Source organism: Pygoscelis adeliae, unplaced genomic scaffold, assembly GCF_000699105.1.
Source record: "Pygoscelis adeliae isolate BGI_AS28 unplaced genomic scaffold, ASM69910v1 Scaffold38, whole genome shotgun sequence".
Lineage (NCBI taxonomy): Eukaryota > Metazoa > Chordata > Aves > Sphenisciformes > Spheniscidae > Pygoscelis > Pygoscelis adeliae.
Window position 1 is genome coordinate 10,772,254 of NW_008825614.1, and position 646 is coordinate 10,772,899.

The following is a 646-nucleotide window of genomic DNA, read 5'->3' on the forward strand; positions in this document are numbered from 1 at the left end:
GTACTGATGCTTGTCCTCTAGAGAGGGTGGTCGTCTGGAGGGGATGGTCCCGTCCCCTCTCTGGGAACTGTTGCCAATTACATCAGTCTTTAAAACCCACCCTGTGTCTCTGTCGTATTTCTAGAGCTATGTGAATCTAAGAGCTGCGCATTTCCACAACTGGTTTTATCACAGCATGTTCTTATTACCCAGGACTTAGTCCTGACCTTAAGTAGTCCTTATTTATGCTTCTCTTGACAAATGAAATCCTGGGGTTTTTTTTCTGCTGGGACAATGATTCAGAAAGCATTTAGACATCTGCTTGTGACTGTCCCTTAGCATGTACTTTGGTGTTGTGGTTTATAGCGGGTTCCCCTTTCATAGCAAGGTCTTCCACCGTACAAGGTCAGAATCACTCCCCACATTAACTTCTTGGTAGTTGAATGATTTGTTTCAGCCCAGCAGCTGGGAAAAGCTCCCTTAACTTAACTTCCTGAGCAACTGCAGCCTTAAATACATCAACTCCGTGGTTCAAATGGGATCTTTTTTCATTTAGGTATAACCCTGAAATGCTGTTATGAACATTGTACATCCAGTTTCACTTTTTGTTGGATAAAAAAATTCAAGTATCTATCAAGACTTTTACTAAAATATTCTGTTCTGCATT

The 646-nt window shown here is 41.5% G+C and overlaps 1 protein-coding gene across 1 annotated transcript in view; it reads left to right on the forward strand.

The window, feature by feature from the left end:
* LOC103924500 (sodium- and chloride-dependent GABA transporter 1-like) overlaps window positions 1-646 on the forward strand; it is a 26,481-nt gene that overhangs the window by 6,646 nt on the left and 19,189 nt on the right. The window lies entirely within an intron of this gene.